A 10,941-nucleotide genomic window follows, 5' to 3' on the forward strand; every position below is an offset into this window, starting at 1 on the left:
GAATGGCTCTAATGTTTGCTAGCAGTTATGCTAAGATTTTTAACTATGCTAACCATGCTACTTAGCTAATGTTTTATAGCAGTGCTAGCAATGCTAACCTGCTAACCATGTTACTTAGCTAACGTTTTCTAGCAGTTTAATGAATGTTGATATTCAAATAGTTTAATGGCTGTGTATAGGTAGATATTTGACGATAACGGAATTCTGCTAATCATGCTACTTAGCAAATGTTTTATAGCAGTGCTAGCAATGTTAACTATGCTAACCATGTGACTTAGCTAACCTAGCTAATCATTTTTAGTTGTTATGCTAACTATGCTAATTAGCATGCTAACAATGCTAACATGTTAACTATGCTAACCATGTGACTTAGCTAACCTAGCTAATCATTTTTAGCAGTTTTGCTAAAATGCTAACAATGTTAGCAATGCTAACATGCTAACTTTGTTAAACATGCTAACTAGCTACAGTGGATAGGAGTCATAGTTGATGAAAAGTGTTGACATAGTTGATGACAAGTTAAAAGTTGTTGATAGACAGCTAGGGAATGTATATAGTTTAAAAGTTGAATGTAGATAGTTTAAAAGTTGTTGATAGACAGCTAGTTTAATAGATAGATAGTTTAATGATAGTTTAAAAGTAGACCTTTTAAAAGTTGAATGTAGAAAGTTCAGTAGTTTAATGGGTTACATTGTTTAACAGTTGAATAGGATGTGTAGTCTTAATTGACCCAGATTGTATGCTTAAAGCCTGAGGCAGCAGGTGGCCTGAACACCTGCCATAGGATTCTAATTGCTTAATGGCCGTATTATGATGTCATAATCGGCAATGTTAAGTCTATGGGGATTTTTAAAAAGTTTTAAAAAGTATAAAAGTTTCAAAGTTGAAAAGACATAGCAGCTTGGTCCGTTTGAAGACCTACGTTACAAAGTTTGAACGAAGTTTCTAAGTTAAACTATTTAAGAGAAATTGCGTACGGAAAAAGTGGTAAGCGGAATAATAAGAAGTTGTTGATGTTGCCTTGGAAGAACAGTACAGTGCATTTTCATGCACTGTAATTATATTAAAATTGATGCAACTACGACATCTAGAGGCAGGTTGATTCAGTGTGACAGTGGGATTCGCGTTGTGTTTACCCAGACTGGAGATTACGAGATACTGGGTAAGTCAAGCAATTTGGGAGGTCTGGGATAAACAATGTTTTCTTGTAATTCTAAGTGCATATGTCTCATATTTTGTCATGTAATGTACTTATAATGATTTCAGTTAACTATTTTGAGTTCAGTTGATGATTTATGTGTCTTGTAAAGTCATGTTTTAGAGACTTGCAACAAAGCATATTTACATGTGAACTAGTGTGCTAATTGTCACTTGCTTTACATGTTATTTAGATTGTTGTCCCGAGATCTATTTGCAGAACCCACAATTCCACACTGTCATACTTTGTTTCAGGTAACTATTCTTATGTTGTGTAAATGGTTTCATCGTCATGTTATTCTCTTTGTGCAAGCTGCCTTATACATTAGCTTTACATGGATAAGCAGCTTGCGCTAGCTTAGCTATATTGCAGACCAGCGTGGTAGTTTAGAGATTAGCCACATGTGCTCGAGTGCTGCGTTTGCAATGATAAACATGTTCCTTGTTTTGTTGTTTCAATATAATGTAAAATGGATCAAGTAGTTTCACTCTTGTAATGCTGAAATGTACTGTATGTTGTGTAAATCAGCCTAAGGCTTATATCAGATATTCTAAAACTTAGCCACTATACGATCACACACAGTTTTATTTTGTTTCATAGATATATCATATACATTTGCAACTAGCACAAATACATTCAAGTATTTGTAGGCTATAGCGTTTACCCAGACTGGAGATTACGAGATACTGGATTGTTGTCCCGAGATCTATTTGCTGAACCCACAATTCCACACTGTCATACTCTGTTCCAGTTCCAGCAATAAAGAAACCTGATCCAAGTGGTTGTCCGTGGTGATGTGTAGAAGCAACAGTAGAATGGAGTGACCCGTCACATTGGTGCCGTGACTCATCGATTTGAAGTTGGATCTTCACCTCGACCCGGGACCATTCTGCTGGATGGCTTCATCACACTGTCAGGTGGACAGCGTATCGTTTTACACATTAGTGTAGGCCTCAGTTGTTTTTATTTACTTTTCTTTGCTAGCCTTTTCTGACTATATTTCATGCAGTTTGTTGTTACTGATTGACTGATACTGTGTTACTGATTGTTTGATATTGCATGATACTCCAATATGAGCTACAGGCGAGGGTATATCAGTACGCCTTTTGGTGAAGGCATTGGTAGAGGGAGGGGGATTCCAATTGTTTTGGATTTTGATAGTCCTGTTCAGGGAGGTGACGTTCATGTGGTGGGGGATAGTCAGATTGCCGCAGCGGCCCCTATAGCTAGTGGGGTCGGGTTTTCTTCCCAGAATCACCACACTAAGCATGCACCATACACACAGGTTAGCGTTATCAGCCCAACACAAGCAGTGCCCACGCCCAGCACAGCACACATGCTCAGCACACCCGCTAACACATCCACACAGAGTCTGGACCTGTCTCAAGTTCAACTGGTGCCTCACAGGAAGATGAAGGAGTTACGTAAAGAAAACAAATATCAAAGCAGAGCAACAAGCAGAAGAAATACTCACGCATCTCAGAGGCAAAGCAAAAGATGTTGTAAAGTTTGGGATGAGGAACAGCGGCATTAAAGTAATTAAGAACCCGGAAGCCATATGACTACTGGCTGAGGCTCCATCAGGCTGCAGATGTTGCCACTGTCCGGCTTAAAGAACAAGGTAAAACACTAGACTGCCCCGCTCTTGAAGTGACGCGTATGTTTATCAAGAATTGTCCATCTAGAGAGCTTGCCATGACGTTCAGGTCAAAGACAATAGATAAGTGGTCTGTTGAAGAGGTCCAAGATGTGCTAGATGAATATCACAATGAGATTCGTTCTAAGGGCACTGTATCTGTGAATAGGAAGCTCAATGAAAATGTGCACGTGAACAAGCTTGAAATGCAGTGACACCTGACAGACAGGACCTTCATGCAGCCAAGTTGACTGAGTCCCCTGCTCTTGACCATGTCATCACAATGTTAGAAAAAATTCTACTTCTACAGAGAGCTACTTCTGCCCAGGCCATGTCAAACAGGGCGTCTACGCCTAGACTTCCTAGGATTTTGGGTCTGAATAGCATGCCATGTGCGGTATGTAGTGATGCTACACACTCTGCCTTGACTCACTGTCGTGACAAGAAACTCTGCTTTCTGTGCCATTCACCTGACCACTCCAGACGCAGCTGCCGAGCACAAGAGAAGTCTGCTCAGTCGGGAAACTGATGGGTCTGCATCAAGAGGAGGACAGTGCAGACCCTGTTTGTGAGCCTCCCACTGACCAAACAGATGATTTTGAGTCACTATACCAGTCATTCAGTTCCAAAGTACCCTCAAACAAAACCGTTGTATTTCAAGGCCTACTTAAAATACAGAAGTCTGATAGTTTGTTCTATACCACTATCTCGGCGGCGAACATTACTCTGAAAGCAATGACAGATAGTGGTTCCATGGCATGCACACTGAGCAAAGCAGCAGAAGCACGCCTCTTGCAGCATAACTCTGAAAATATTCTGCTGATGGTGTCATCATTGTCAGTTGTGGCGGTCATCAAGTCACACCTAAGGCTATATATGATGTGGATGTGGTGGTGTATGATTGCAAGATGGTCATTCCAATGCTTGTGGTGCTTGGCCAGACTGATGAAGTGATATTGGGTAGCAATGCTATTAAGAAGATTCTTCATTTCATGAGAAAGACTGACAGCTATTGGCGGTTGATGTCCGAACCCAGTGGTGGCAGTGATGAGGATTGTCATCACTTCTTCTCTGTTCTTTCAAATATGGAGAAGTGGAGAGGTGAGACAGTGCCTGTCAAGGTTGGTACGCTGAAGTTGCAGCAGTGTGTGACTCTACAACCAGAGAGTGAGCATCTTGTGTGGGGCAAACTGCCTGCATCAGCGCCTATATCAGCAGGCAGCACAGTGGTTGTAGAGCCAACTCAATCAAGATGCAGGCCAAGGAAAATTTTGGTCGGCAGGATTGTTGCACCGATGTGGGGCGACAGATGGCTGCCAGTAAAGATCATAAACCCCACCACTGAGCCGGTAGTGTTAAAGAGAAACACAAAATTAGCAGATGTGTCTCCCTGCATCGCTGCTGAAGACTTATCTCAGCCTGACAGCATTCAAGCTTTCTCCCAGGCTGTGACTGGTGCTTCTACGACAAGGTCCAGAGGAGATATCAAGAGAGCATTGGATGAGCTTGGTCTACATGACCTGGATCTGGATGCCTGTGAAGTCTCTGACCTGTGGACAGACAGGCTTTTGCAGATCATTGAGAGATATGAGACGATCTTTTCGTGACACAAGTTGGACTGTGGAGAGGCATCTGACTTTGTGCACAAGATACATTTGGTGGATGAAAAGTCGTTCCGCCTGCCTTACCGCAGAGTGCCACCAAACCACTATGAAAAACTAAGAACAGCTCTCAATGATATGGAAGAAGGAAGCATTATTCGTAAATCCAGCAGTGAGTATGCATCGCCACTTGTTCTTGTATGGAAGAAAAATGGAGATCTGCACATCTGTACGGACTTCAGATGGCTTAATGCAAGAACGGTTAAGGACGCACACCCACTGCCGCATCAGGCCGATGCTCTCGCTGCACTTGGTGGAAATGTCTACTTTTCCACCATAGACCTGACCTCTGGGTATAATGTACCTTTACATGAAGACCATAAGAAGTACACTCCTTTCTCTTCCCCCTTTGGTCTGCATGAGTACAACAGGATGCCTCAAGGGCTGTCTAACAGCCCAGCTACATTCATGCGAATGATGCTTTCCATTTTTGGAGATGAGAACTTCACCAGTCTCTTATGTTACATGGATGATCTCATGGTCTTTGCTCCGACTGAACAGCTAGCTCTTGAGCGTCTGGAGATGGTTTTCTCTCGCTTGAAGAATAACAACCTCAAGTTGGCTCTGAAAAAGTGCTACTTTCTGCGGAGAACGGTTAGGTTTCTTGGCCATGTCATCACTGAGTCTGGAGTGCAGACAGACCCTGGAAAGGTTGAAGCCATTGGCCAAGTACAGGTGTCTGATATGATGGACAGTGACGGTGTCTCTCCTTCACAGAAGAAAATTCCGTCCTTCCTAGGCATGGTGCTATACTATCAACATTTCATTTCAGGGTGTTCAGCTAAGGCCAGACCCCTTTTCAAGCTTCTTTTAGAACAAAACAATGGGGGAAAAGCTCAGAGAGGAAGGAAGCCAAAGAAAAAGTATTGCAGTCCTGTGTCCTCAAGCCAGAAGACTGGACCCCCGAGTGTCAGGATTCCTTTGACACTTTGAAGCACGATCTATTACACACTGTGACGTTAGCCCACCCTGACTTCGGGAAGCCGTTCATCCTGGCTGTAGACGCTTCGTTTGATGGGATTGGCGCTGTCATCTCCCAGCTCCAGCCTGGTGAAGAGGTTGCAAGGCCAGTGGCCTTTGCTAGCAAAACACTGTCACGTGCCCAATTGAACTACCCAGCGCATCGTTTAGAGTTCCTTGCTTTGAAGTGGGCTGTATGTGATAAGTTCTCCCATTGGCTGAAAGGGGTGCACTTCACTGCACGGTCTGACAACAACCCCTTGACCTACATCCTAACAAAACCCAGGTTGGATGCATGTGAACAAAGATAGGTGTTCGAAACTAGCGGCATATGACTTTGATCTGAAGTATGTCCCAGGACCGAAGAATACCGTCGCTGATGCCCTAAGCCGTGAACCTTTTGTCCAGTCCTGTGTAAGCCATCGCCTGATGAAACAGCCTTACTTGTCTCTGTTGGATGAAGTCAATGGAGTTGTCACTGGCACAGTGCAAGATGCTTTTCGAATGACCACCATTCAGTCAAGCTGTTCAGACCACCGATGACCATGGTGATGAAGCCCTGAGTCCCGAACCAGATCCCCGTTTGTCTTTTGGAGGTGCTATCAGTGCTGAGGAGGTGTCAGCCGTCATGGATGCCCATCGCACTGGAGGGGTCTCTAGGCTGTCTTGCACAAGCCCAGAGTCGCTGCAGCTGCCTGGGGAAGATCCATCCATTGCTATTCCACTCAGCCAATTGCACAATCTACAACAGCAAGATGCTGTAGTGAGCAGAGTACTCTTTTATGTGCAGCGGCATAGGAGGCCGAGCGCTGGCGAGAGAGCAGCCGAGTCGAGCCCTGTGCTCAGGCTTTTAAAACACTGGAAGAAGTTGAGGGTGCGTAATGGACTCCTCTACAGAGTGAGGAGGGACCGCCACATGGACAGGAAGATCTTTCAGTTTGTCACCCCAGAAGCTCTGAAACCGCAAGTCCTTCATGGAGTTCATGATGTAGCTGGTCACCAGGGCCGCTCAAGAACACTCTCTCTGGCCAGTGAGCGATTTTTTTGGACAGGCATGCAGAGAGATATCGTGAGTCATGTGAAGCACTGTCAGAGATGTATCTTAGGGAAGACTCCTGAACCAGATGCCCGAGCTCCTCTCGAGAACATTCGCACCTCAGCTCCCATGGTACTAGTTTGCATCGATTTTTGGACAGCGGAATTGGGTGACAAGAAGACCACTGATGTTCTTGTTGTCACAGACCATTTTTCGAAGATAGGTCTCGCTTTCCCCTGTCGGAACCAGTCTGCAAAGCAAGTTGCCCGATGTCTTTGGGATAAATTTTTCTGCATCTATGTGTTCCCAAAAAGAATCCATTCAGATCAAGGAACTAACTTTGAGAGCCGGCTTCTTAAAGATCTACTGGAGATGGCAAGTGTGCATAAATCCCATACGACTCCGTATCATCCTATGGGCAATGGTATTACAGAAAGGTTCAACAGAACTCTTGGAGGCATGATAAGAGCTCTTCCTCCGAAGTGCAAGTCCAGGTGGCCACAGATGCTCCAAATTCTGTTATAATTGCACGGTGCATGAGACAACAGGCTTTGCACCATTTTTCCTGATGTTCGGGCGGATCCCACGCTTGCCTGTTGATATCATGTTTCACCATGTTCTGGAGGATGCCAACGTTGTCAGTCATCATGAGTTTGTGCACCACCTAAAGAGGGACCTATCAGAAGCAGCGCGGATTGCCCAAAACAATGCAACCGGAGAACAAGACAGTCATGCCAAAGTCTATAACCGAAAGGTCTGAGGAATGCCATTGTCTGTGGGTGACCGCGTGTTGCTGGCTAATCGTGGTGAGAGAGGAAAGAGAAAAGTCGCGGACAGGTGGGACTCAACTCCTTTCGATGTGGTGTCTGTGAGATCTGCAGTCAATGTGTACCGAATCAGAGACGCTGTCACAGGGAAGGAAAAAGTCGTACACAGAAACATGCTTCTCCTTGTTGACTTCCTAACATTCCCTGGACAGGATGTGAATCTGGCATCTCTTGAGGAGTCACAGTCTAATAATTTGTGTGTCAGTGCTCAGAGTTCTATTGCAGCGGCTGATAAGGAGGACTCTCAGACGTGCACCATGAACTGGCTCATGCAGTCACCGGTCCAGGCGGAAGTGGAGAGTGAGAGTGTTCCTGAGGAAGACGGCGTTGAGAAGGCCTTATCTGTAGATGCCTCCGGAGATGACCAGTCAGATGAACTGCAGGACAGTGTTCTTGATGTCTCTGTAACTGACCACATCACTCATGCACACACTGACAAGTCACTAGACCCAGTACACGACATCACACACTTACCTGTTGATGGATCTGTTGCCCTTAGTGACACTCCACATCTAGTTGAGTTTAGACCAGAGCAAGTTGTTTGTGCGCATCCTCCTAACACACAAGCCCCTTCAGTTGTCACAAGATGTGGAAGAAGTGTAAGGAATCCTGATAGGCCCCGAATGCCCAGGTCTAACGACGCCACTGCTCAACAGTCCATCAGATGTGCATCAAACTAACATATTCCAACATATTTCGAAATTTTAATAGGCTTATTTGTGAAAATATATGAAAAATTTTGCCGGCTCGCTGAGCTCGCACGGTATCCTGGGTAATTTCATCTCCCACTTCGTTTTAAGCCTGCATCGGTCCTGGCTATATTTTGAGGGTTGATTTTAAGGGGAAAATAGCACTTCCCCTTGCTCCCTAAAGTAATGGGACACCCTAGCCCTACACGTGCACGCGCAAAAACGAGGGTTAGGGCAAAAATCTAGGGGTAGGGGAGGTATTGGGACGGGCCCTCAATCACCATCAAAGTTGACCTATTACCATTAACTGAGGCCTCTAGCTGTTGCTGCCAGTTCAGAATTAAAACTCATAAATAGATAGATAAGATAGAAGTTCTGTAAGAATGCAAATTCTGTAAGACATCTGGTTTCTCCCTGATCATTATTGGTTAACTTTAAAATTGGTCAATGTTGAATTAACAATTGATTTGTACTGACTGTCACATACTCTAAGCTAACATCTAACCAAGTAAGTTTTTCAAGAATACTGTAAGTCTATGTAATAGTAATAATCATACTGTAATGTTATACACAGCAGTGAGTTTTTTGCATTTACATGCAATGGTAATTCCCTGGAATTACATTTTCTAGTTTTGTTGTATATTGACATGGCAACGAACCGCAAATGTAACAATATTGTGCAGGCTACGGTTACGGAGTCAAGAGAGGTGAGAAGTTATATAAATTACTCAGATAGACCTACGACCTAAAATAAAATACCGGTACATTTTAATTAAATACTCATTATTATTTTCAAAAGCTGAGCCGCATCAGAGGGATCAAAGAGCCGCATGCGGCTCCGGGGCCCTGGTTGCCGACCCCTGTCCTAACCTAAAAACCCAAACTCACCTCCTAACCTACAGACCAAACTCACCCCCTAACCTACAGACCAAACACACTTCTTCAGCAGTGTATTCTTCACCTCAGCCATGGTACTCACACAGGGGTGCAGCTACCCATTTTTTGAGGGGTATGCAACAACAAATTGGCGCCCCCCCCCCCCAAAAAAAAAAAAAAAAAAACACAAACAACTATAGTAAAACAAAAGGCCAATAATGTATTACATATTATTTTTTAAGAAATTCTGCCAATTTGAGTGTATTGTTAAATGTCGCATTGTCACTTTAAGAGAGTCTAAACGGTTCTCATAACGTCCTTTTGCCAGCTGTTGCTCACAAAGGATAATCCAACTCTAGCCTTTGTTTGCGCCACATTGACAGCACAATATTAAGTTATTACAAGGAGTCTTCATTATTAGGAAATGGAAACATGAAACGTGTGCCTCCAAGCACAGACGTCACACTTTAAATCATACCTGTTGCTTTTCACCATCCTCTTATTTAACTACTGTCACCTTGACATGCCATCTCATTTTCCCTTTCTTTTTCTATTTTTAGCCCCCGACAGCTTTTTTGCTTTATCCATCTTTTTCCATAGACGAAAACTCACTACTCGTACCTGCTCACTCAGCGCTCACGGCGCCCCCACTCCCTCTTCTATGTCAAAATTCTATGATAGAATCTTATGAGATAGGGCGCCTACTCTAGCCTGTTAGTCCTCTAAAATGTTATTAACATTGAGGAAATGCAGAAATGATTTAGAAACGTACAACTGTAGCTACTTATAGAATATACAAATATATTATAATTATTATTATTATTATTATTTTACCATTGTTTTGGCGCCCCCATGGTGCTGCGCCCCTATGCGTTGCATATAGCGCATACCCACTTTTTGCGCCACTGTACTCACAGGCCGGAGTGGTGCGCTTGCTTTTCTGATCAGGGAGTCTGGTGGAAACGGTGAGGGCCTGAGGGCCAGTCAGGACTGGACTGTGTGTGATGTGCTTCAGTTTCAGTTAATGTTTAAGTCAAATGTAAGTTAACGCATGATCAAACATAAGAATGAAATATGCACGACGAGGAGAAAGCTGCTGGTCAGTCAGCTCAGAAGTAAGAGTGTAAAGTATAAAGAGGATAGTGGCATTAAATAAGTAAATACAATGGAATATTTAAGTTAGAATTCATAAAGATATAACATTTACAGTAAAGAGACTAGTCTATACAGCATTATTGCACATTAGATGTCTTATCAGTCTTAAATGACAAAAGCAGTCTCTGTGTTATGTTTGAGTTGAGGAGCCTGATGGCCTGGTGGTAAAAGCTGTCCGAGTCTAGTGCTGTGTGTGTGTGTGTGTGTGTGTGTGTGTGTGTGTGTGTGTGTGTGTGTAGTGTGGGCGGCTCTGGTTCTGGTTGAGTGGAGTACCGTTCAGTGGCTCAGAGGGAATGGGCGCAGAAGGAAAGGGCTATTGTGTGTGTGTGTGTGTGTGTGTGTGTGTGTGTGTGCGTGCGTGTGTTGTCATTGTTGTTGAGGGAATAGCCGCTGTATGAGGGGACTGTGCTGAGGTGAGGTGGCGTGTGTGTGTGTTGTTGAGGGAGTGGGCACAGTATGAGGGGGCTGTGCTGAGGTGAAGCAGACTCTCTGGAGCCTGCGCTGTCATGCCCTTCACCTCAGACTGTCACTCCATATGCCACACACACACACACACACACACCACACACACTACTACCATACCTCAACGTTTTACATCAGCCCTCAGCACACACCCACTCTCCCACAGCCTTTCACTATAAACACACATACACAACGTCACATTTCCACCATAACACACACACATACCCCCCCCCCCCCCCCCCCCACACAGACACAGACTACATACTCCCCCCACACAGCACACTACACACACACACATAGACTGTCCTGCAAACACTGAAGCACCACTGATCTGGTCTGAAGAATGAATGTGTTGATACAGTAATCATATGTTTCAATACAAACACCATCAGGCTTGGTTTCCTGCCAGAGCAGCAACGTTCAGGACTTACCCTCAGGTCC

This window comes from Alosa sapidissima, chromosome 19 (assembly GCF_018492685.1).
Source record: "Alosa sapidissima isolate fAloSap1 chromosome 19, fAloSap1.pri, whole genome shotgun sequence".
Classification (NCBI taxonomy): domain Eukaryota; kingdom Metazoa; phylum Chordata; class Actinopteri; order Clupeiformes; family Clupeidae; genus Alosa; species Alosa sapidissima.